We start from the raw sequence: 25,950 nt of genomic DNA, 5'->3' as shown, positions 1-25,950 counted from the left end.
AGCCAGGCGGGGGGGATTGAATTGCACCTCCAAAGCAACCTAAGCTGCTGCAGTAAAAAGATACAATTTTTATTTTCAATGACTTTTGATTATTAAGATTATAGACACACAGTCAAATCTTATGATACAGTGGTTTATTATCACATGGATATAGCCAAAGGAGAATTTTATTTGACAAATTGATTTAAAAATTTAGGAAGTTTTTTTCTACCCCCAACATGAACATCCTGAGAGGGTTCCAAAAATATATGTGGGTCTGTCTTCAGGTCTTTCAAAATGAAGAGTTTAAATGTAATCTTGCAGATTTTCAACTTAATATTATAACATTCATTGCCCAGTTCTCTTGTCACATGATTTAATCACTGAGCTTTCAGTTCTATTTAGCAAACTAAACATTCAGCTCTATGGGCTTCTTTACCAAATGTGGTGAACCTACAGTGTTTTAGACTATGTTCGGTACTGCAGATGACCAATCTCTGGGTTTCCAGTGCAACTGCACACCTCTCCATCACAGCTCCTCTCACATTGTGCTGGAAATGTGGCTACCAATTTGCCTCTTGTCCCTTTGGAGCCAGTGACTAGTTTCTTCATTTCCATGTCTCTTATACCTAGGACTATTCCTGGCAGAGAGAAGATGCTCAATAAACATTTATCAAATAAACTCTAATTTATACTTCATGGGACATACTGGAACTCTTCTCAGTAATGACTTCTGTCCTCATGATTATATAAAATATGAAGTGTATTCGCTCTCTCCTGAAGAGTTGAAGGTGCTAAATTATAACCACAGATGGGAAAGAGCATTTCGTGGCTCTGGGTGGACACATTATTTGATGGTCTGTGTCCAGTTACTCTTTGCAAACTGACATGCAGCATTTTTCATTAGTGTGCATCTTGTGTATGGATAAGTCACTGTGATGGCATTAGGAATACGATAGGGCCAGAGGAATGACTCAATGATAAAACAGACATTGCTCTAGTGGGTATTTATTGAGTAACACAGAGAAAGTCACAATTGGGTGAAATGGTTGCTTTTCTCAGGCAGAGATTACAATGGTATAATAATATGCTAGACTTGGATTAGAGTATACTTTGTAGTCATAAAACAGGATGACCAAATTCACATCTTATCTTCTGGGTACTTTTTGTTAGGTTATATGTGATGGTATAGCTGAAATTTTTTTTTCTTTTATGCCTGTATTACTATCATTTTCATTGTGAAACCTGGCTGTAGACACTTGAAGAGTGAGAAATAATTTAAGTAACCACCTTCACAAGCACAGTTGCCCATGACTGTGATGGATTTGTTGTGTAATATGAATATGCACTCCTCAAACACTGACCAATGATCTGGTCATGAGTATGGAGAAACAGATTGGACTTTAAAGTTTTCTATTAATTAAATGTTAGTAATGCTTTACCAGTTCTATGCATTTTTTCTCTCTTCTTAGGAGTAACCAAAAAAAGGTGATATATGCTTTTTGACCCAGAAATTCCACCCTAGGGGATCCCTTCTACAGATATAAAGGTGCCTATGTATAAGGGCTCATGATTAAGGAAGTTACCTGGATCACTCACTGCTTGGCGTAGAAACAAACTGCAAATATTCCGACTGTCCCTCTGTAGGGCAATGTTTGAGTAAAATATGATACTTCTTTGCAACAAATCTATACATTCATAGATAAAATTTAAAATAAAAAAGCCATACTATATACTGTATCCTTATCCTTATTTTTTATTTAGGAATCTCTTAAGGTTAGTACATATAGCTGTTTCTTGTTCTTTAGTGTGGATATACCATATTTTATTCATTCATGAAGAGGATAGAGTTCATTATTTTTTTCCTTATAAGTATCTTTGACTTGTTATAGTAAATGTATACTACATTTGTTATTGAAAATATCTAATAAGGTTAAAAATATGATGGAAAATGTTTGTTTAAAGAGGCTGGCTTAAAGACAAGATATTTGGAACTAACTCTCTGAATATAATAAGTTTTCAAGAAAAATTTTTTTTTTTTGCCTTTTCTAGGGCCGCTTCCGCGGCATATGGAGGTTCCCAGGCTAGGGGTCTAATCGGAGCTGTGGCCACCGGCCTATACGTCACAGCCATAGCAACGCAGGATCCGAGCTGGCATCTGCGACCTACACCACAGCTCACGGCAATGCCGGATCCTTAACCCACTGAGCGAGGCCAGGGATCGAACCCACAACCTCGTGGTTCTTGGATTCATTAACCACTGCGCCACAATGGGAACTCCAGTTTTCAAGATAATTAGACAGTTTGAGGACATATTTAAGATGTGAATACAAAGTAATGAGTGCACTTTCTGCTTTTAGTTTTCACAAACTAAATTCAAAGGTGTTTCTAAAAGAACAGTTTCATGGACTTTTAGGTAAATACAGTTGAATTGGAATAACACTATGTTGCCGGGGTTAAGGAAAATAATAATTTGGATATTTAAGCTCTGACATTTTTTTAAAGTCAGTCTCAAAACTTTACGGTCAGATTTACTATGTATTTGTCTGTATGGATGGATGTAGAGAGTGGTCTTAGTAAACGTGAATTGAACATCAGAAAAGGGAGAATGAATCTAAGCTTGGAATATCAACCCATAACACCCATCACTAAACAGCTAAAATTTATTCTAACTTATATTTTTCTCTTCCCTTCTTTATTCATTTTGTTAATACCTCTTTTCACAGCCATTGTTTTTTTTATCACGTTAGCTAGATAGTCTTGTGATTTTTCACTGTTCAGATGTCATTTTAAAAATCATATTTACATATTTTCCCTTGTCATGCTGCCCTTGTGAGACAAGCATTTTAAGTGTTACAAGGAGGTGCTGTTACTGTTACAAAGGTTATTATAGGAAGGATAAAAGGACTTGGTTGGGAACAGTAGCCCCATACATGAGGGAAAAAATGTCACACGGTTCCAGAAGCATTGTAACAGGAGTGGAGGGTGCAGAAATGATCTCAGGTCACCAGATTAGTGCAGATAATAGCAGGGAGCATGTGAACCCAGCTCCTTCCCTGGATATAAACTGGAAAATACAGAGGAATCCACGCCATGGTGTGCTACGAGCAGACAGGGTGCAAACGTAGCCTGTGACCTGGTTATCTACAGAACACTGGGACCAGGTCCAGCTGCTTTGATCCTCTGGAGAAGCAGGACGGCTTCCTCGTGTAAAGCTAATTTGGTAGAGTTCATGGAGAGTCCAGGGTTGGGTCCTCAGGCAGGCGCCTGAGTGACCTCACTGCAGGGCACACAAGGGCTGGGGTGCCTGCCATTCTCCTAGTCAGAAATCCTTGATATCGCTCGCGTGCTGTTGTTTCTCCCCGACGTGCAGTTTGGTCACTCCCAGAACAATTCTAAGGCAAATAATATTAATAACACTAATAATACACTGTGTTCTGATAATTTAGGGGGTTCAGTTGCTGCCTCTGATTTCAGGATATAAGCAGTCGTCCTCGTTCAAACAGTAGTCCTCTGTCCCTCCCAGCAGATGGGACTGTGGTTGGAAATCTTTACGGCATTCCAGCGGAACTATTGTGCCTTTGATGCGTCACGATGCCAAGGCCCAGGAGCCATGGAACATATTACCTTACCAAGAAAGGCCTGCCTAAGCTGCCTTGGCACTTGCAAAAATGGTCTTCACGCTGAGAGTCCCAGAGTGTGCTTAACAAAGTAATAAATTACATTACTAACAACCGTTATGACCTCAGTGAGAGATTCCTGCAGCCAAGAGCAGCTACATGTTACTGTCAGTTAATTAGTGTTGGTATTCATTAAAAGTGGGAGTGAGAGCCCGGAAACGATCCATTACTCATTGTGAATGGAGTCATGGGACAGCATAAAACTCTCCAAGGAACCACCGAAAGCAAGAACCAGGAATCAGAAGAGAGACTGAACCAATTGGTTACTTGGTTACAGTTCTTTAGGAGAACTGCACACTTGCACAAAAACAGACACACTCCTACACTAAGCCCTCCCTTGCCCATTCATATGTGTATTTCCATCAGCTCCCGCAGTTCATGCTATGGCTTGAACTGTGTTCCCCCCAGAAAAAGATGCATTGAAATCTTAGCTTCCAATACTTGTGAATGTGAACCTATTTGGAAACAGCATCTTGGCAGATGTAATAAGTTAAAATGAGGTCACATTCAATTGAGTGAGTCTTGATCCAGTATGACTGGTGTCCTTATAAGAAAAGAAAACAGGAGTTTCTGTTGTGGCTCAGCAGTAATGAACTCGACTAGTATCCATGAGGATGGGGGTTTCCACTAGGATCCACTCTCTCAGTGTGTTAAGGATCCAGCACTGCTGTGAGCTGTAGTGTAGGTCATAGACATGGCTCGAATCCTGCATTGCTGTGGCTGTGGGGTGGGCCAGCAGCTGTAGCTCTGATGCCTGGGAACTTCCATATGACAGACGTGTGACCCTAAAAAGCAAAAAAAAAAAAAAAAAAAAAAAAAGAGAGAGAGAGAGAGAGAGAGAAAACAAAGACCCAGGGAGGAAAGTGTCATGAAGACACACAGACACACAGACACAGAGGGAAGAGGACCATGTGATGATGGAAGCAGAGACTGGAGTCAGGCTGCCACAAGCCAAGGAGTGCCTAGGGCAACAAGGGACAAGGAAGGAGGCTCCCCTGGAGGACTGGGAGGGGTCATGGCCCTGCCAACACCTTGATTTCAGACTTCTAGGGTCTGGGATTATGAGACACATTTCTGTTGTTTTAAGTCACCAGTTTGTGGTACTTTGTGATGATAACCCTAGGAAACTAGTATGGTTCACTTCTATAAAACAGACAGCCTCACACTTCTGACACTTCGTGTGTACTTCTTCTGGCACACGTTCACACTTACCTTATGTCTTGCTTAAAACAATTTAAACTGAAACACAATAAATTTAGGCACTCCACTCTGGTCAATTCACATCAAGCCATCCTATTTTGAATTAAATGAGAGATGAGCCAGAATTGCAAGGTGGGTAACTGATACTTTATGCCCTGCCTTGGAAGTAGGGAAAATATCCTTCTTTCTTTATATCACTCTGCAACCCAGAAAACAGTTGTGATATTATTACAGTAAAAATATTTATTTAGGATATATGGGTCCCATTACCAACCTAGTTTTGGAAGCCCAATAAACTTACCCAAGGGAAGTGGTCATTTGGGAAGTTTTTAGTGGGGTAATTGTTAATGAATTTGAAATTCTGGCAGAAAAATTTGTGAGTATTTACATTGAACTTAAAATATATGATTTTACTGTCATTCACTGTTTTTATTTACTATCTTAAGTGAAAAACTTTCCAAATGAACATTTATTTGGCTTCTTTAAAATAATCTGTGCAGCTTGCCTTCATACATACGTATTACTTTCAATGGTCACAGTAGCTTAGATTTGTGTATTAGATTCTATGGCAAGTATAAACAATGCAAAGTGGTCCTTGACAGCAGAGTGTTTGTAGGCTGTAACAGTGTTCCCCAATTTACACCCCCAGTGACCATACTTTTTCTTTGAGCTCCCTGACTGTCTACATCCACATCTGCACTTGCAGATCTTAAAGACATTCAGACTCAACATACAGAAAACCAAGTGTTTGCTTTTTTTTTTTTGTCACTCTAATTCCCTTTCTCAATAGATGGTGTCACCATCCATTCAAGTACGCATGCAAGTCAGAAACCTGAGCTTCAGGCCTAATGTCAGCATCTCTCCCCGCCCTCCATCACTCTACCTTTATTTAATTGAACAGCACTCTTCATTTATTTTACCTCCCAACTGTCTCTGGAGTCTGTCCCAACTTCTCATTTGTCTCCACTTCTTGTTTAGACTGTGCTCCCATGATTTTTCCTCGACATGACTGCAGCAGCACCCTGATGGCAGGAAGGATAAAGGCCATAAGCAAGGCCATACTGCCCGCACCCCAGCCTCTTCTTTACACTGCCAACCAAAGGATATTTTTGAAAGCAAGTCTTAAGATGTCATCTGCTTGCTTAAATGCACAATGGTTTCCCAAAGCCTTCCCAATAAAGGTGGGAATCCTTAACCTGGTCTGGGAGCCCTGCATGCCTCTCTCTGTCTCTGTTTACACATCTGCCTTGCACCCTGAACAGGGTCCCCTCTTAGGTGGTAACAAATGAACGGTGCTTCTCCCAACTCCAGGTACTTCTGTCTAGAATGCTTTTCTCACCTCTTCTGTACCCAAATTCTTCCTGCAGTTACCATTCATCATTCAGGATTCTGCTCAAACAGCACTTCTTCACAAAAGTCTTTCCTGACATCACAGAACAGATCAGGGCCCCTGATACTATGTTTATTGATTCTCTCATTTGTTCAATGGTTATCAAGCTTCAGGGCATGCCAGGCCCTCTTCTAGGTACACAGACTGTGTCACTGGACATGAGACAAGGCCTCTGTCCACAAGAGCTTATGGTACAGTTAGAGGAAGAGATACTATACAAATACACAAACAAGGGGCCACCCGACAGTGATAAGCTCAATGATAGAAATAATGAGTGCAGTGTTAGACCTCTCTGAGAAGGCAACCTTTAAATTTGGATGTGAGTGTCAAGAAGGAGCCCATGGTATGAAATTCCAGGGAAAAACATTTCCAGCAGAGGTTCTGTTGGGGGAAGGAAGGCTCTAGAGAAGAGAAAGATGGTGGAGTGCAGAAATGAAGGGGATTAGTTATTGTAGACGAGCTAACCAGGGACAGAATTTTGCAGGTCAGGGTATAAAGCGTCTGAATTTTTTTCAAAGCATAATGAACCGTATGTACTAGAGGCACTAAGGTGCTTGAAGCAAAGAAATGAATTGCTCTCATGTACCTATTGGAAAGAGTACTCTGGCGGCTGTGTGAGAAAGACGTTAGACATACGAGTGTCTAAGTACAGCTATCAGGTGGGGGCTACTGCAGTCGGCCAGGTGGCTTGGCCTAGGAGAGCAGCCATGGGGTTGGAGGAAGACACGAAAATAGAGGATATTAGTTGGAAGTCGAGATAAGGGCAATGGCTAGCAGGTTAGGTTGGATATGGGAGATAAAAGGAAGAGGAGACTCGGGGATGGTTTCCTGACTGAGCAACTAGGTGAATGCTGGTAGCAGTTATTAAGATGGGGAATGTTGAGTGAGAGCAGGTTTGGAGATGGGGAAAACAAGAGCTCTGTTTTAGGCATGTCCAATTGGAGATGTATATTAGATGGTCGTATATTAGGAAGGCTGTGGCTTCTAAGAATCTGGAATCCCAGTGACAGGTGGTGCCTGGAGTCACAAATTGGAAAGTCATCCGTATATGGATATTATTAATGCCGTAAGCCCAGAAGGAACAGTGAAGAGGGACTGAGCATTGGGATGTTTTGAGGGTGGAGCTGAGGACAAGGCACTAGAGGACAAGGGACTAGGAAAGAATGTGAAGAGGAGCAGCCAGTGAAAGAGGACAACCACAGGGTGTGCTGGCAAGATAGCCAAGAGGAAAAAGGATCCCATTAACTTAGTTCTACTTTGGGTGTTCTGTTACTCTTGCAAGTTTGGGAAAAAAAAAAAAATTTAACACCCTTTCTTAATATACATGACAAAAATATGAATCCTGCTTTGACTATCAAATTTATTTCTCCTCCTAACAGGAGAAAAACCACTCCCTTTGATTTGCAAATCCCATTCTCATCAGTAAATGGACATAGGAGTAGATTTTCCTCTGACTCCCAGCCTGAGTTCTGGTTAATTTCTTCCTCTTTTTCAGATTTCAAACACCTATCAGGTAAAAGATGACTATGAAACATCTAAAAATAAAAAATTTGTTTTTGAGGATCAAGGTCAAATATATTCCCAACAACATGTGGACACATCAAATGTTGAAAGCAGGAGGCAGGCTATTCAGTATGTAATTTTATACTTTTTCATTGAAAATATACAGATAGGTCTATAGTTTAAAAAGCCCAGGAATCTTGAAAAGTTTGAGCGAGCAAGAAGCAAGGGGGGATCGTTAAAAGATAAATATAAATACTTTGTGTTATCAAGGAGTTTTCAACCCTGGAGTGTGTGTTTGCATGAACTAGCGTGTGTGTCAAGCTCCAGCATGCTTACCTGGGGTAGCAGAGGTTTGCATCAAAACACTCATCAAAACACAGGCTGCATTCCATTTCCATAGCCCAATATCAAGAATGCCCAGAATTACATCTTTATGCCATTAGACATCTAATGCAAAGCCATCAAGGCTTTCAGCTCTCCCCAGGGACCCCTTGGGAGGAATTTCTGCCGAGAGCCGGCAACTCAGACCCGCTGCCTGTCAGGAATGAACCGTGGTACGAGCTTCAGGGAGGGCTTCCGTTGTCAAAACAATAATAGCTGTAATTTTCTCTCCCTCTATTTACAGGAAACAAACTCTTCCTTCCTGTCCTCTGCCTGTAGCAGAAAATAGACAAGCCTAGCAGATGTCCAGGGATGGCGGAGGAGTACGTCGGGCTGCAGCTTCCTTGGAGAGAAAACAAGTGCTCAAGGAAGCCTTTGGGGGTGGAGATGGGGGGTGGGGGGGTGGGGCCGAGTTGCATCCTGATTCCCCAAGCAGGCAGCACCCTTGCCTTCTTTCTCTCCCTCCCTCTCCTTATATCTCTTTCCATCTCTTTCCTACCGCTGTGAGACATGTGAACTAAATATGGCCAGGGAAATCTCCAGCAGTCTTCGTATTTCAATTTCCATTTAATTTTTTTTTTTTTTCAGTCACAGTATTTTTAAACTCCTGTGGCCTGTTTGCAGACTCATGTGACGGAGATGAACTGAATCCAGAGAGTTTCTCATGGGAATCCAAGATGATTTGCTGTAACTGCCGGCTAAGGTTGTCTGGGGTTTGGGCCCTTGTTAATACAGCCCTTGGGGTTTCACTTCACATCTTCCAAACTTGGGAAACAGCAGCCCTGTGGATGCACCAGGAATGCGCCAGGGAGGCTGTCTTCACAATGCCCGCAAGGATGGCCAGCCTGGGCTTCTGAGGACTTGCTGGCTGTGTGGGTGGATCCGCATAAGTCAAGCGCTGAACTGCTGGGCATCTTCAAATGCAAACCTGGGCACTAGCAAGAGAGATTTAGTTCTCACAATTTTTAAGGGCCCATTAATGTGGAGGCCCTTGTTGTTGTCGTGTTGTGTTCTGTTGTCCTTGTGTATTAGTCACCTCTAATCAAGATTTCTATTAATCTGTGCCCCACCCTTCCCCTTCAGCATTGCGGCTCCCCATAACTGTTGATTTCTCTCTCTCTTTTTTTTTTTTTTTTTTTGTCTTTTTGCTATTTCTTTGGGCCGCTCCCGCGGCATATGGAGGTTCCCAGGTTAGGGGTCTAATCGGAGCTGTAGCCCCCCGCCTACGCCAGAGCCACAGCAATGCAGGATCCGAGACGCGTCTGCAACCTACACCACAGCTCAGGGCAATGCCGGATCCTTAACCCACTGAGCAAGGCCAGGGATCGAACCCGCAACCTCATGGTTCCTAGTCGGATTTGTTAACCACTGCACCACGACGGGAACTCCTGATTTCTCTTTCTGATGCTCTTGCTGAGGGTCTTTCTCCACTGAAAAGATGTTCCAAAATGTCCTGAGAAAGAAAATATTTTTTATCTGAGAAATATCTTTATTTTCAAGCAATTTCTTTGGAAGAATTAAAGTATATTTGAGGTTAAAATGAAAATAGGGGAAACACATATTTACTGAGGATAATTACCTTTAAAACAGTAATAGAAAAATGAAATCATCACTGAGTGTAGTTTCTCACAGGAATGCTAAGTGTAGTTAGTTGTCTAAGTTGTGCCTTATGTAACTCTAGGTGTCACCATCCACACTTCAGATTTAATTTAATATGATGATTTCCTGGCAGCTGTCAATGACGTGTGTTGAAGAAGGGGTGTTGTTTATTTGTTTGTTTTGTAAAAAGGGACCATAATGGACCAACAGTATTCACTTTTTTTTTTCATATTACACTTTACCTATTTTAATCACTACTGTTTCCCAAAGGCTAGCAGACATTAGTATAAGTATTATGCTGGTAATTCAGCTCTTAAAAAAAAAAAAAAAAAAAAAAAAAACCCTGAATTGTAGTGTTTGTTCTTTTCTATGGTGTACATATTCCCTCCACATAGGTGAAACTACCAAAATTCTTGCAAGTGAATACGAAATCGAGATGAAATGATCACGACTAGCTTTCCTGAGCCAGTACAAGTCAGTTCCAGGAACCAGTGGTAATAAGTATTAACTGGTACCAACTGCTTTAAGTATTAAAGAATGTTCGTTACTCTATTGAGTGATACTGTTATTACTCACTCTCATACAGATAAAGAAAACGAGGCATGGGGAAGTTATGTTCCATTGCCAAAAGTGACAGAACTGGTAAACAGTAGAGCCAGCCTCTGAAGCCAGGGAGCCTAATACCAGAGCCCAAACACTTAATCCCTGTTCCACACTGCAGGCTGTAGTGCTGGTGTTCAGTAAATGTTTTCTGAATAGAGAAATATTGATTTCAAGAAATCTATACTCCTTTAGGTAATGTAGCAGTTAGAGTTTGACCAGAGAAAGAACCAGTACTCTGTGTGTACAGGCATACATTAAGAGATTTATTGCAAAGAATTGGCTTACGTGATAGTGAGGGTTGGAGAGGCAAGTCAGAAATCAGTAGGGCTGTCATCAGAAAGTGCAGGCTGGAAACTGTTCCACGTTCTTTTCTTTTCTTTTTTTTTCTTTTTTTTGTCTTTTTGCCATTTCTAGGGCTGCTCCCACAGCATATGGAGGTTCCCAGGCTAGGGGTCTAATCGGAGTTGTAGCTGCCAGCCTACGCCACAGCCACAGCAGCACGGGATCCGAGCCACGTCTGTGACCTACACCACAGCTCACGGCAATGCCAGATCCTTAACCCACTGAGCAAGGGCAGGGATCGAACCCGCAACCTCATGGTTCCTAGTCGGATTCGTTAACCACTGCGCCACGACGGGAACTCCCTCCAAGTTCTTTTTTTATTTGGCTGTGTCTGCAGCATGTGGAAGTTCCCCAACCAGGGATCGAACCCATATCACAGCACTGGCCCAAGGTGGTGTCATGACAACCCCAGATCCTTAACCCACTGCGCTTCAGGAGAACTTCGGGCTAGAAACTCTGCAGCAGGAGCTGACATTATAGTCCACAGATGGAATTTCTTCCTTGGAGAAACACCAACTCTGCTCTTAAGGTCTTGCAACTGGTTGAATCAGGACCACTCAGAGTATCCAGGAGAAATCTTCCTTACATAAAACAAAATGATTATAGACTTCAATCACACCAACAAAATACTTTCACAGTAAGGCCTATGCATTTGCTTGAATAACTGGTGACTAGAGCCTAGCTAAACTGACATATAAGATACTATGAATTGAATTGTGTTCCCCCCAAAGTAATGTTGAAGTCCTAACCCACGGTGTCTGCGAATGTGACCTTATTTGGAAATAGCATCTTTGCAGATGTGATGGAATTAAGATGAGCTCATACTAGAGTAGGGTGGCTGTTAATTGAATATGACTGGTGTCCTTATAAGAAGGGGATGGGAATTTGTACACAGACATGCAGGGAGAATGCCATATGACAATGGAGGCAGGGATTGGCGTGATGAATCGACAAGCCAGGGAACAGCAGGGTTTACTGGGAACCAGCAGAGTTTTGGAAGTAGCAAGGAAGGATCCTTTGTTAAAGCCACCAGCAAAAGTGTGGCCCTGCCAACACCTTGATTTTGGACTTATCACCTCCAGAACTGTGAGACAATGAATTTCTGTTGTTTTAAGCCAGTTGTGATTTTTTTTTTTTAATGGAAGCCCTAGGAAACTAAACAAAGAATCTTAAAAGTAACACTAAAAGATAATAAATTTAAATAATGTCTACTTCCCCAACATTTAAACTTCATTTCCATTTAAAAAGTAGTACAATTTTCCTGTGGTCTCCTCAGCATCTTTGTGTGTCCTTTCAAGTTTCGTTGTGTGTCTATAAACTAATGTGAATAGCATTTATTTAATTAAATACTGGCTAGAATTTATACACCTTGCTATCAAAACAATCACTTAAAATATTTTACTTAAACCAGGGCAATTTATATTGTAAAAGCATCTTTAGCAATGTGCTGAAGCAAATATTTATGGATGAATGAGTAATAAATTCATTCATTGCTTTCAGGGCCAGTTATTCTTTGTTTATATTTCTAATAGTGTTAACAATTCTTTTTAAGGCTAAATAGGATTTCAGAGAATAGTTACGGTCAGTGTCAGATGTGATGGGAAACTAAAATAAATGAGATTAATATTTGCCTGTAGCCTAACTGTCTCTCCAAACAGAAGAGCCAAGAATATTTTCAGCAATCAGAGTAGCATTAGAATAAATTTATAGAGATGGCTCACAAGGTGACAGCTTTGAAGGTCAGCTGTTCTTTTGATATATAAATTTGGCATAGACGTTTGTGGGGCTTTTTAAAAATTTTTCAATTTGTCCTGTGATTTTATAATCACTTTTGTAATGTCATTGCAGCAGGCCAAATAAATTACCAGACTATTTGATGTGATCCAGTTAAGGACATTTTACCTAGAAAGTTCTATGTGATGGTGCATGACTGAATTAGAATAATTCCAAAGCTCCAGGATTCATTCATACACAGATGTTAACTGTGACATTGAAATTCCATGGGTAGAGCAATTGGATTTCCATCCTACATACCTTGAAATACATATAATTACTATAGATAATCTTGTTTATTGATTATCATCCCCATTTAGTAGATTATGACAAAATAAGTATGGCTAGGTGAAGTAACTGCCCTGGATCACACATCTACTAAGTGGAAGATCTAGGATTTGATTCTAGGAAATCTGACTACAGAGCCTGTTTTTTTAACCTTCTTGGTATGTGAAGAGTATGTAAATCACATTCAGCAAAATTTAAAACAATTCATCTGTTTGTCTAAAATAGTTTTCAGTCGGAGTTCCCATCGTGGCATAGCAGAAACGAATCCACATAGGAACCATGAGGTTGTGGGTTTGATCCCTGGCCTCGCTCAGTGAGTTAAGGATCTGGCGTTACCATGAGCTGTGGTGTAGGTTGCAGACATGGCTCGGATCCTGAGTTGCTGTGGTGTAGGCCAGCAGCTGTAGCTCTGATTAGACCCCTAGCCTGGGAATGGCCCTAAAAAGCAAAAAAAAAAAAAAAAAAAAAAAAGTTTTCAGTCATTAGCATTAAACCAGTACTGGTTTATGGTGACATTAGTGAACATATGGTTTGAAAATAGTAGAAACAATTTCACATACCCTTCAATGTTTCATCTTCACTGAGTGCCTAGTAGGTGCTGTCTCCAGCTACAGTAACATGTTGGATCAAGGCCAAGTACAGCAGCAGATTGCTAGGCCATGTTCCTAGGAAGTCCTGCCTCCTAGTGAGGCTCCTGGATGGGATGACTTTGGGACCCTGGGCACTGCTTATAGACTACAGTGCAGGGCAGTGCAGGCTTAGTCTGTGTGGATGGTGAGCCAGATCCCCTTTCTCCAGCTAGGACTCCATGGGCTCAAGACTCATTTACTGTGTCTGGAGGGAAGTTAGGCTGCAGAACCACTCAAGAAATGGCTATTTTGTGGATTGAGATATGTTGAGGTCTCCAACATGATCCAATAACCATTTTTGTTTGTTATGTTTCTTTGATTCAGGAGACTAGGTCATCAAACATTTTATTTCAGAAAAGGAGGGATAAAAGAAAGCCATGGCAAAAATTTAGCAGTGGCCATTTTTAGGATATTAGACATTCAGTTGACTTCTCCATATTTGATTCCTTATTATCATACCACCCAGTGCAGGGATGATACTAGAAACACTTGGTCATATTTCAAATTGAATTATCGTCATTCCTTTTATTTGAATGCACCATGAGAAAACTGAGCTCCCAAATGCTCCTCTTGGGTATGCCTTGACAAAGAGCATTCTTGTTTCCCTGCAGCCAAGAGGACTGTGAGAAAGGGCAAGAAGCGCCTGCTCTATTTTCAGGAGGACTCCACTGCAGGAGTGGGTTTTCTCATGGCTGTCAGTTGACAAGGGAATTCCATGGGTCAAGCCTATAGTTAAATCAATTGCATGCCTATATGGGAAAAACTCCAGCTTATCAAACTTTCCAGTGTAAATGCAGAAGTCTGGACTCTTTCACATGCTGCAGGTATTCAAATTATTTGAAAATATATTTTAAGATCATGTCCACTAAATCTTTTGAGCCTGCTAAGAATAAATCAATAGCACGCTTTTCTAAGATACTAAAAAATTAGTTACCACCCAGACTGCATCTCTACTAGCTGTGGGCTCTGCCTTTCTGATCCAAGATGCTTCTTCCAGACATTACTTTTCGCTCCCATACTTAGAATGAATGCACCCAGACTGCTCCTGTGTGATATAATCCTGGGGTGTTGAAATGTCCTGTCTTGTGACCAGATGTCCATGTGGTCTTAGAATTATCAACTTGGAATTTAAAACTTATTTGAAAGAAGATAACTCCTTGGACTGAACCAACTTGCCTATTTGGTCCAGTCATCTTTTTGGATAATCTAGGGTAGATTTAATCCAGTCACTTACCCCCTCAAAAATTAACTGCTGAATAATCACATCTTAGTCTGATAAACTCCCATGTTTTTCTCTACTGGAGCCCATTACTGTAGATAAACCCTGTAATCGATGGGCATCAGGCATGATGCTGGTCATTCGGTCTCTGTGCTTTACCCAAATCTGTACTGCTGTTGGTCCCCCATTTCCCCCATGGAGTGAGTGAGTTAGAGAACCAACGGCTCCAACTCTCCAGCACTGAGGTGTGCCAACTTTTGTAAAGAAGTTTTATTTCAGGATGTGGGTAGATTAGGATTAAGTTCCGCTAATATCTGAGCACCATCTAGAATGAATTAAACAGATTAAGGGTCTATTATTTTACATTTAAAGAATCCAACAGTATGGGTACTTGGTGCGGGGCTGTTGTGGTTACTCTATAAATATATCCAGGGGCCAGACTCCTTCTCTTCTGCTCTTTTTCTATCCATTCTCAAGGTCATGAGACAGCTAATAGAGCTACAGACATTCAATTTACCTTCGAGGCACCAATAAGGAGAGAAGGGCTGCCCTCCCTTCTAAAAAGCCCTCTTTAAGTACTATGGAGACTTCTACCTCCATCTCATTACCCTGCACATGGCCACCAGGTCACACCAAGGAGGCTGGGAAATGCAGAATTTCAGCTGAACATGATTCTGTTATAAATGAAAAGAGAAAACAGACATTAGAGGCAAAGAGCCTGAGCCATTCCTGGCACAGTTAGTATTAAAACTGAGTTATAGAAGAAAATTTTCTCACGCATTCAAGATTCAGTAAGCCAGTATTTATTGATTAAATACTGACCTAGGCATTGAGGACCCAAAGACCAAAGTGATGCAGTTCCTGCTCTCAAGGATGCCATAGTCTGATGGAGTTATTCCTGTTCATGTCTATAGGTGACCACATGACAGAGTAGGCATAGCTTTCAATGAGAAAAACTAGGCTAAGCTGCCCACTCAGGCAAGGGGATGGGGAAGGGAGAAGGAAGTCATGAAAAAAAAAACAACTTTTGGAAAGGAAGAAGTCTTTAGTAACGCTATGTTGGGCCTAGTTCAAATAAGATAAAGACAGAAACTATGTTTATTAGGATTATTAATAAAGGAGGTCTTTAGTGAGCTTGGGGAATGCTGTTTCAGAGGAGTTGAGAGAAGAAAATCCAGGAGGGTAGGGAAGTGTTAATGATGAATAGGGAGAGAAAATATAGAAAACTCTTTAAGAAATTTAGCTATAAAGGGGGAAAAGAGAGAAAATGGCCAGGAAGTCTAAAGTATGAGGGTATATCAGTACTACCAAGAAAGTACAGAGAGAGAGAAGGGGGATTGGGGTAGAGAAATGGTGGAAAGTGAAATCTAGCCAAGGCAGGTGATATATAAGGAAAGGGGAGGAACATGAAAACATGTCTGGAGATGATCTTTATATTTTCTGTGGCACAGAGTTCACAGTGCTGAGATACAGGCTGACAGTCAAGAAGAGTGGTACCTTTTAAAATAACTATTATGAGCAATGAGAAAGACTGGAATGGGGGAAGGAAAGTGAAGGAGGAAGAGTGGGACGTGCAGAAGGACCTACTGTGAAGATCCCTTCTCCAACCCATCACAGCCATCCAGATCCCCACCACAGAGGCAAGTACTGCCATTCCTTTCCTAGGTACTTTTCCAGAATACTCTATACCAATATAAGCAAATACCCATATTTATCTCCCCCTTTTTACACTAAGGCATACCTATATGCAATATTCACCTTGCTTTGGATAATTTAAATATACATAGGTGTCCTACAATCCCCAAATCTTTGATCCATCATTCATTCTTCTTCATCTGCCTGCAAACAAGGTGACCGCATTTCAGAGATGATAACTGTCTTGCTCAAGATTCATAGCTCATAAGTAACAAAACAGAAAAAAAAATGTATTTCAGAATCCAATACAGATCTGGTATGAAATTTGCAACTCTTCTCCCAGCCAGAAATTAAACCCAAGAAAAAAATACACTTAGAACTTTAACATCAAAATGAGTAGCACGAATGTTCCAATCATCACAAAATGTCCTATTTCAATTTTGAAATTGTATCAAAGACCAATTGATAGATAGCACAACCAGAAGATTCCAGTTATGCATGGCTTTCAAAGCTACTTAGCTTTGTTCTTTAGGAAGGTAGCTTTCTTATGCTTCTTTCAGAATGTTTCCCTCCAGTTTAGTCTGAGGCACAATGGCCCTGCGTGCCCATTTTTGGTTACTCTCTCCCTCTAATTTATATTTTAACCTTACTTAATTACCTACTCAAGGACCAATGACCTTTGTCAATCAGCTCTAGGCTTTTCTGTACACATAGAACTGCTTGTAATCCTGTCTCACTTAAATTATTTCTTTATCTTTTTTTTTTTTTTTTTTGGTTTGTCTTTTCAGGGCACATCTGCGGCATATGGAAGTTGAGCTGCATTGTCCTAGGCAAGTTCCCTTTCTTTGTCTCTTCATTTCCATCTGTAAAATGGAGATAATTGTGGTACCTACTATATAATATTGACTGTGAGGATTATATGAAACGATTCATATAAAGAGTTTACAGCAACACCTGGGGCATAGTAGATGCCCAGTACCTATTACCTACCAGTATTGAATAAACCAGACTCCACCAGGCTAGGGGTCGAATCAGAGCTACAGCTGCCAGCCTGCACCTTGGCCACAGCAATGCAAGATACAAGCTACGTCTGTGACCTACACCACAGCTCACTGCAACACTGGATCCGCAATCCACCGAGTGAGGCCAGGGATCAAACCTGAGTCCTCATGGATAGTAGTTAGGTTTGTCATCGCTGAGCCACAATGGGAACTCCCCTTCTTTATCTTTTAAGACTCAGAGGTAAAACTCAGATTAATTCATTGGAGCACTTACGAGTACATACAAAGTGCCTGTTACAACACAGAAAGTATCAGCCCAGAAGATATGATGGAACACAAGATGGGCAAGGGGTCTGTCCTTGGGAATCTATAGTCTAGGGTAGAAAATAGATAGTAAATAAATATATTAACTCGGCATTGTTTTGAATTCTATGAAATAAATAACCTAGGTTCTGGAATGGACCATTACAAAAGCAACCTGTTTTAGACTGTTAGAGAAAGATGGTATTTATGTGGAAACCTCAGGGATAAGAAGGGGCCAATCCTGTGAAGAGCAAGGGAAGGAAAAGTAAATATTACATCCCTGCAGCAGGAAAGAGGCTAGGCCTTTCTGGGAACTGACGAAAGGCCATTGTTGGTGGTAGGTGATGAGCAAGGGGACAGGTAAGAAGCACAAAATGAAGATGATGTTTCCTGGACCTTGGAAGGCATTGTAGGCTGAGGTAACTGAACTCAATTCTAAGGATAATGAGGTATGAATTTAAAAGTTTATGCAGGGTAAAGGGAGATGTTTTAAAATGTTTGTTTAAGATGTTTATTTGTTGTTTTGACCACGCCTGCAGCATGCAGAAGTTCCTGGGCCAGGAATGCACCACAGCAGTGGCAACTCCAGATCTTTAACCACTAGGCCACTGGGGTACTCCTGATTTTGTTTTTGATCAATATATTTGGCTACCTTGTAAAGAATGCATCAAAAGAGACAAGTATGAAAAAAATGGGCAATCTGATTGAGGTTGGGGTTGTCTGCCTAATAGACGATGGTGGTGTGGATGGGGGTGGTGGCCATGGGCATGAGGAGGAATCAATAGGACTTGATGGTGAATTTGGCAGGTGTCATTCTTGGTTACTGGTTTTCTTTTTTGGTAACTGGGCAGATAGCAGGAACATAGTTCACCTACACGCATCCTTTGTAAGGGTAAAAATGATGCCTTTTGAGGCAGACACAACCCCTTGGTGCGCAGCTTATTCAACAGATACCACCTTGGATAAAGAAAGACAGCAGCCTCTTTCACCTAGGCAGATATAACCAGATGCATACAGTGTTTTAAGAAGAAGGTAGGGCTCAACTTTGTCAAATGCTGTGAAAAAGTTGAGTTAGATGAGGCCAAAATAGCATCCACTGGTTTTGACACCAGGGAGGTGACCAGTGACTTTTATCAGAGCAGATTCAGGAGGTTGGCTTAGGATAAAAGGCAGATAGAGGGAAGTGGAGAAATAAATAGGTGAGGAAAGGAGCTATCATGGATGAATTACTCTAGAAATTTTTCTCCCTCTGCAGATCAGAGAAATGGGTAGAAGCTGAAAGATGTGTAGAGCGAATGAGTGTGTTTCCTTCTAAAGATGAGAGTTAGGAGTTCCCGCTGTGGCACAATGGGTTAAGGATCTGAGTTGTCTCTGCAGCAGCTCAGGTTGCTGCTACAGCTTGGACTGATCCCTGGGAAATTCCATATGCCTGTGGGTATGGTGGAAAAAAAAAAAAGACAGGAGTTACCTCAGTAGTCTCCATATAGTGGGAGTTATCTCACACTCTTCCCCCCGGGGAAGGCTGACATGACCCTCTATGCCCAGGTAAAGCCCATGTTCTGGGTGCTCCAGATACAACTTGAGTGTACTTCTCTCTGGGACGTGCCACACTAGGCTGCGGTTGTTCTGAGTGTACCAGCATTCAAAGGCTTCTGATGATTATCTGGGAGCAGTCGTCTGCTAGGAGTAGACTATGCATCCTCACTTATTTCCTCCTGAGCTCCCACATTCCTAGAGCATCCATATATGATGCATCTTTAGAGAGACCTCTATATTTAAAGGATAAGAAGGTAAACAGCCATTTATTTAGAAATAGACTAACAGCCTCCCCATTCAGCTCTCCAAACACACTCCGTGCGATATTGGACTTGTTGTAAAAAAGAAAAACATCCTCTTGGAAATTGTTCTTCAAAATAGAAAACACTGCTCTGGCTGGAAGGTAACATTGTTGGCACACACCCTGCACTACATTCTACTGGAGGTTTTCAATGTGCACAGGATGTGGTTAAGAAGAGCCAGCCTGTCCCTGTATAGACTTGAACAAGTGTGTGTTTTTAACTTCAAGGACATCCAGAATTTTCACCTATTTCTTTACTGGGTTTATTCACTCTGAGAATGGGTCCATGTTCTGACTTCCCAGATGCTTGGTGCATTCCCCTTCCTCCCAGCAGCCGCAGAAGCAGCATCTCGGCAGGACTCTGTGAGGTTCTCCCTGCCAGGAAGCAAAGCACCCCCACAGTCCTAAGACAACATTCAGTAAGGACATAAGTCAAGTCCAGCTTCTGGCTAGGTGTGTATACTCAAGGTCAGCGGATCAAGGTGGCAGAGGAGTAAGATGTGGCGCTCACTTTCTCCCACAAACACATCAATAAAACAAAACAAAACAAAAAAAATGACCATCTACACTCAAGGTCAGAATATGCTGGTGGCCCAGGAGGGATCTCAGAGGGAAGGACTGCCGAAAAGGTCTGAGAAACTGGCATCAAACAAATACACTGCTCCTGGGCCTCTGGGTCAGCCCATTGTACTGAGTCACCACTCCAACAGCTAATTCTTTGGTCCTCTCTTACTAGAAGCAGGTAAGAGAATACATAGCCATAGAGGGGGGCTGCATGCTGACAAGGAAGGTGTGAGAGAGCTCCAAGTACCTTTCCATCCTCATGGCTTGAACTGAATGACTTCCTTCTCTGGGGCTACAGACAGGTCATGAGGGATAAAATTATCAACTCAGGAAGGAGAAGATGTTTATAGCTTCTGCTACTTTTACAAAAATAGATGAAGGGAAGGATTGTTTTTTCCACCTTTTGCATCCTGTAAACTTCCTTAGCACCATGCATGACTTGCTCCTTCTTCCAGAAATAGGGGAATCTAGTTGGAGGGTATGTGTTGAGGCCATTGTGCTTGATGCTTACAAGGGAAAGCTCTCCAACTTACAGGTTATTCCACTGCATGAGCTTCTTCCTTTTTTCCTTCCTTGCTCCCTCCCTCCACCTCTCCCTTCCTTCCTTTTTTCTTCCTTCTTTCCTTTTTCTTCCTTCCTTCCTTTTTCTTTCTTTATTCCTTCTTCCTTTCTTTCTTTCTTTCTTTTTCTTTCTTTCTCCTTCCTTCCTTCTCCTTCATGACTTATAACTTATATTCCATAATTATCCTACTTTAAGTATAATTTAAAATGCTTAGTTGTGCAACCAGAACTGCAATTGGATTTTAGAACATTTCCATCATCCCCCAAACAGCCCTCTTATTTATTAGCAACCACTCCCCATTCCCAGCCCCAGGCCACCACCACTAATCTTCTTTCTTTCTCATGGCTTTGCCTTTATTGAACATTTCATCTAAATAGAATCATACATACACTTTTGCTTTTGTTTGTGTCTTTCACTTAAGTATTCTTTTGAAAGTTTTATCTACATTGTAGCATATGTGAGTACTATTTATTTTCATTGTTGAATACTATTCCTTTGTACGGGCATACCACATTTTGTTTATCCACTCATCAATTAATCAATTGATATTTGGATTGATTCCACTCTAACTAATATGAATAGTGTTGCTATACACATTTGTGTACAAATATTTAGGTGGAAATATGTTTTCATTTTTCTGGAGTCCATATTTACTGGGAATTACTGGGTCATATGGTACATTTGTGTCTAGCATTTTAGAAAGTGCCAAGTAGTTGTTTGTGTTTGTCTGTGGCTCCAAGTAAATAGTTTGAAAACTCACTTTAAAAATGAAGCTTTCTCAACATTAGTTCATACATTCTTGAATACTTGTGTATCCTAGAATGATTTTTACTATTTTTAACCAAATTTCCCCAAGCTAATTGGCTTTAAAAAATTATAAATTTGTCTATGGCTATGGATGTTTTCTTTGCCTGTTTAGCTATTCTCTCAATTGTTTTTCAAATATACATATTTTAAATTTTTTATTCTTTTATTCATAAATGGAAAGTAAAACCTCTAATAGGGATGAAGACCTGAGCATGTTTATTGTGGTTCTTAATGAATATTACTGAAAACAGCATACAAATTGTAAATATTTTCCTAATGTTGAAAGAAAACAAAAGCTAAAAAGTACAGTCTTAATGTGCAATTAAATGAATTATGGTACATTCATGCAATAGAATGTCTTTCCATCATTTTTTTTTATAAGAGCAAAATTGTTCTGTGTAAACATATAAAATTGTCCCCAATATTTTAAAAGTATAAAAGCAAGTTACAGGGCAGTATGTGTAGCTTGCTTCTCTTTGCATGTGGATGGTGTATACATACGCGTCTTTGCTTACGCAGAGGAAGTATTTGGAAATATACCCACTCATTAATGGTAGCAACCATGGGGCACAGAATGAGTTATTTCATGCAAAACTGCTACTTTTTTGTAATTTATAGTTTTATTTTAAAATAAGCTTGAGGAGTTCCCATCGTGGCGCAGTGGTTAACGAATCCAACTAGGAACCATGAGGTTGCGGGTTCGGTCCCTGCCCTTGCTCAGTGGGTTAACAATCCGGCGTTGCCGTGAGCTGTGGTGTAGGTTGCAGACGCGGCTCGGATCCCACGTTGCTGTGGCTCTGGCGTAGGCCGGTGGCTACAGCTCTGATTCGACCCCTAGCCTGGGAACCTCCATATGCCGCGGGAGTGGCCCAAAGAAATAGCAAAAAAAAAAAAAAAAAAAAAAAAAAAAAAAAAAAAAAGCTTGATATTTCTGAAATTTATGCTGATGAAAGAAGACGTCAACAAATTCACTCACTGCTGTACATAAAGTTAAGTTTCTTAAACTAAATCTTTTTAGCATGAGATCAAATACAGTCTGCTCTTAGAAGGTCCCCAAATGCTATCTATTCTAACTCTTTAAAAGCCTGCTTCTGTTTCTTCAAGAAACGAAACACACCCAATATTGCGTAAAAGCACCATAGTGTCTGAAATGCAAAATAACCAGCTAGCTATTCTTCTCCACAGAATTAGCTGGGGCATCTATCACCTGTGTCTTAGATCGTCTATTTCTCTGTTTCCTTTTTTTCACTGACGGGACTGCCCAGAACCTCTATCTTGCCTTTTCCAGTTTCTGAATGAGGAAGTTTAATGTTACAGATAGTGATTTCACCCTCAGAGGAGGTGCTGTCATCTTTGTCCTCAGATGGTGAACTGTCCTCTGAACTGTCCTCTTTTGAGTCAGGCAGATTCATCTCAAAGGAGGCCACATCCATTTATTTAGCTTTTCCAAGAATCTCATCAGTATTTTCAATATTGAAACGACCAGGTGGTGGGTGCAGCTGCCATTTCTTTTCTCAGCTGTTCATGCCTGACTATCTGTGAGAGAAAGGTCTGTCCTTGGTCCAAGAAGGGACTCCTCTCCATCGGAAATGTTTAAAGAGTGGAATTCCTCCTGGAAGTAGTCTTGGAGTTGATGAGCAACCTGTCCCATTTCCCTCCTTGGCCGCTGCTCTCTGCCATCAGCAACTCCTTGGACACCAAGACCCCGGAGCAGTCCCCGGAAGATGATGAACTGGTGGGGCCAAACTGGGGCTCAGGCTGGACCTCCATGCTGCTTGCTGGTTGTCAGAGCCCAACACTGCTATTTGATTTTACTGAAATGGGAATGCTTTTCAATAATTGAAACTTCAAACAAAATCTCACATTTCAAAAGAACTAGGGCATCTGCTTAAACGTTGGCGTATCTGTTCGGTTCATATAACTCCATACACTTGTGTTAATGTGATTTTGTCTTTTCTCAAAAGGCTTATTAGCACTTATTGCTCAGTGAAATTAAAGATATCCATTCTAATGCTTTCCTTCGACTTGACTGCCTCATTTCTCTTACCTCTTCTTATACCCTGAGCCATACTCTCTTCTCTGGCAATGCGCACCTACTTCATGTGCCCTCTGAGCATACTTCTCTATTTCTTTGGTCAAAACTACTGCCTCCTCTCTTCTGCTGTCTTGCTCATAGCCACTTCTCTGTGGAGCATTTGCACAGCACTTGGTTCTGGGATCATGGTCATCACTGTGGCCCACTGGGCTGCCTTGGTTCCTTCTCTAACAGAGCATCACTCATCCTTGACCTTCTAGCTCATGCGGCCTAAAGGTACACTGACAGCCTAAACTTAGAAAGAACATTATTTAGGACCAGCAACGTTGTGACTTAGAAGAAATACATTTCGTCATTCTCATATATATTCGGTCTTTGTCCACAGTTCCTGGCTCACAGCTCCCCAATCTGTTGGAATTTCCTAAATGAGAACTTAAAGGTATTTCTTACATTATGTTAATAAGATGACTTTTGAAACCCATCTAAAGAGTGGTTGCTGGGAGAACAACCATGCGGTGAGAGAGTTTTTCAGTTCCATTCTTCTTCCTGGGAAGGAAGAGGAACTAGAGATTGAATCAACTGCCAATGGCCAATGATTTAACACACACCTATGTAATAAAGTCTCCACAAAAATCCAAACACTGATACAAAGAAGTGCTAGGTTTCTTGAGGAAGGATTTTTTTTTTTTCATCTGAAAAGTTGGGGAAGTACTTACAGTAAAAGGAATACTTGGCCTGGACTTTGAAGAGATGAGAGGTGTCTTGGATAGGGCACAGAGTACAGGGGCGGTGGGGGAAGAGGTATTTTTAGGGAATTTTTGATGGATTATTTTGACTGAAGTGAAGAGTTTGAATAGACGGGAAGAAAACAACGTTGGTAATTAAAGATCTTGAATGTCTCACAAGGAGTTGCCCATTTTGCTATAGCAAATAGAGTCATCATTGAGATGGTCAGTATATAACAATATGGCAGGTATTTATGCCCTGGAAGCAGGGTGGTGACAGGAGAACTGGAGAGTGAAAGATTACAAATCCAGGCAGAAGATACGGTCCAGGATAGGAAGAGAGATCATTGCCTGAGTTAGAACCATGTCCGTGAAAACACCAAGGAAAAGACTGATTATGAAAGATGGTGCAAAGGAAGAAGGAAAAGGATTTCATAGCTGGTAGGATGTGCCAGGTAGGGTAGAGGGCAGTCAAGAGGACTTCAGATCTGCAAACCTAAATGAGATGGCAATTTGTTTAATATAAAAATAAGTTGAGCAGAGAAATGAGCGACAGGAGAGAAAATAACCGAGGTCGGTTTTTGATATGTATTATCTTAAGGGACAGGAAGAGGAAATATCGGCCAGCATTTGGAAATGCATTATAAATGGATACAAATTAAGCATCCTCTTTTTTTTTAGGTTAATTAAATTTCCTTCGCTCAGCGCCCTTCCCTTCCTGCTCAGGAGAAGCGAGCATGAGTCACGCTCTGAAAGACTCCTGCCAGGAGGAAACTCTGCAGATTCCACTTTTGTGGGACCAACTGCTTCCTCGCAGTAGGAAAACGAGGACATTCAAAACTTCCAAAGGCAATGCAGTTGTCTTTGCCTCCACACGCCAGGTAGGAGGAAGAGGGCCAGGCGTGAAGCGGTGAAGTGTCTCCAGGGGTGGGGCGCTTGCTCGCTTTCCCACCCCAGCGCTTGTGGGTCCATCCCAAGGAACAGATACAAGACTTCGCCCTCGGGGCAATAAATATAAAAGCCTCCCACCCCAGCCCCCGCACGTATAGCCAGCTTCATTCATGCCGCCAACAGACACTCTTGCAGCAGGTGGTGGTAAAAGTTCGGGGAGCGCCAACCCCCGGGGCGGGAGAGGCTGTGCAGGGTGGGCGGGCTGAGATGCGCAGCGGCGCGCGGGCTGCAGGAAGAAGGGGGCGGGGGCCAGCCCGTCCAGCTGCCCGCCTCTCCCGCAGAACAATGCATCTGTCACCCAGTGAGTGATAGGGCAGCGGCGGCTGAAAGAGAGGCGCACGTCTGGCCAGTCTTCCCACCGGGCTGGCTTGTGCGCCTCCCACTGCTCTTGGGCAAAGAGCCAGCAACAGGGGCCTTGGAAGGTTCTTGACAAGGACGTACCCAGGCGAGGAGGACCCGCAGAAGGAAGAGGAACAGACAAGGCTGCTTTCTGCCCTGACTTGAGCACAGCTATTGCCTTCATCCTTCCAGGCTTTGTGGCTCCTGCCTGCCTCGAGCTGCCCACAGAACCGCTTTTTAGAGAGGATGGAGAGCTTGAGGATCAATAAACCCTCTAGCTGCTATCCGGGAAGACTGCCCCGGGGTCAAGATCCCGGATTAATCGTGCAGGAATCCTGCTACAGGCTATTCCTGGCTCTGGCCCTACCCCAGCTCCAGCCTCAGGCGGTCCAGTCGCTCTAGTTCCCCTTTTCATCAACACTCAGATGCTTTCTAGGACCCAAGCCAGAGCCGGTCAGCAAAATATCAGTGACTCCCACTACCTGGCAGAAGGCTCGTGTCCTGACTGATCAATTTTAAAGACCAAAATCCTGATCATTGCTTTCAAATGTGGATATGAGCACACATACCGTACACACATTCATGCTCTAATATGATTATTTCAC

The 25,950-nt window shown here is 41.8% G+C and overlaps 1 long non-coding RNA gene and 1 pseudogene across 2 annotated transcripts; both read right to left on the bottom strand.

Moving 5' to 3' along the window:
• Positions 1-971: 971 nt before the first annotated feature.
• LOC146406035 (uncharacterized) lies at positions 972-11,423 on the bottom strand. 2 transcript variants are annotated; one of them, XR_014839643.1, is made up of 3 exons: positions 8,089-8,494; positions 5,780-5,881; positions 972-3,374 (listed from the first exon to the last, which is right to left on the bottom strand). It is a non-coding gene; the product is annotated as an uncharacterized LOC146406035 (long non-coding RNA). The 2 variants fall into 2 exon arrangements; XR_014839644.1 differs by lacking the exon at positions 972-3,374 and adding an exon at positions 10,621-11,423 and having other exon boundaries at positions 4,438-5,881; positions 8,089-9,586.
• An 11,069-nt stretch (positions 11,424-22,492) lies between these two features.
• LOC110256951 (NOP protein chaperone 1 pseudogene) lies at positions 22,493-23,198 on the bottom strand (annotated as a pseudogene).
• Between the last annotated feature and the right edge of the window lie 2,752 nt (positions 23,199-25,950).

Source organism: Sus scrofa, chromosome 1 (assembly GCF_054392235.1).
Source record: "Sus scrofa isolate SSC_HxYL_T2T_F1_AM1 chromosome 1, Sscrofa_HxYL_maternal_Yorkshire_Landrace_v2.0, whole genome shotgun sequence".
NCBI classification, from domain to species: Eukaryota; Metazoa; Chordata; class Mammalia; order Artiodactyla; family Suidae; genus Sus; species Sus scrofa.
The sequence above is the reverse complement of the archived record's forward strand: the minus strand, read 5'-3'. Positions and strand labels throughout refer to the sequence as shown.